This window comes from Oncorhynchus clarkii, chromosome 4, assembly GCF_045791955.1.
Source record: "Oncorhynchus clarkii lewisi isolate Uvic-CL-2024 chromosome 4, UVic_Ocla_1.0, whole genome shotgun sequence".
In the NCBI taxonomy this organism is placed as follows: domain Eukaryota; kingdom Metazoa; phylum Chordata; class Actinopteri; order Salmoniformes; family Salmonidae; genus Oncorhynchus; species Oncorhynchus clarkii.
The window spans coordinates 45,076,367-45,077,098 of NC_092150.1; positions in this window are offsets into that span (position 1 = coordinate 45,076,367).

Below are 732 nucleotides of genomic sequence, written 5' to 3' on the forward strand. Positions count from 1 at the left end.
CTGGCAGTTAAACCAGGATGATAACACTAAATGCAACACCGTACCCAACGCTACCACATAGGCACCCGGCAGCCATTTTACATGTGTGGGTGCCATGCCAACCAGCTTTTCTGATGGCGGTCTGCTAGAGGAGCATCTATTGTGGTGGAAACATTTCCCCTAAAATGATTGTCTGGAGAGAATAATAATGAGTGCACTGATGATGGGAACACACAGCTACAGGAGGCACATGTCGTGATTTGCCATTCCCTGTCTGTTGTATACTTTCGCTACATTTCTGAGTTGACTTTCAGATTCTGCATTCTGACTAAAAAATAAAGCATTATTACTGACAGCTCAATTAGCAGTTGACAATAACTGATTATTGACTTGTATGGACCAAATGATAGCCAAGGGTCTGAATGTTGCCCAGTTAATATGCTGTTCCCACTGTTCCCTATACAACATATACATTGGTTCAAATACAGACCTTTGGGGTACCCCGGCATAGGATTTAGAACTATAGGATGGTACATCTTTTGAACCATGAACTGAACACTTGTCATTCCCTGTATTTGAATGTGCGTTTCAGGTCTCCGAGAGAGGAGGCGATGAGATCAGAGGTACGGTGGTGGGGAGAGGTGATCTGAAACAACATTGTGAGAAGGATAGAAAAAAGGCACATTGGGGGAGGTTGAGATGACGGCAGGGTAGGAGAGTTGATGAGAAGAGGGAGGAAGGGAAGTAGGAGGC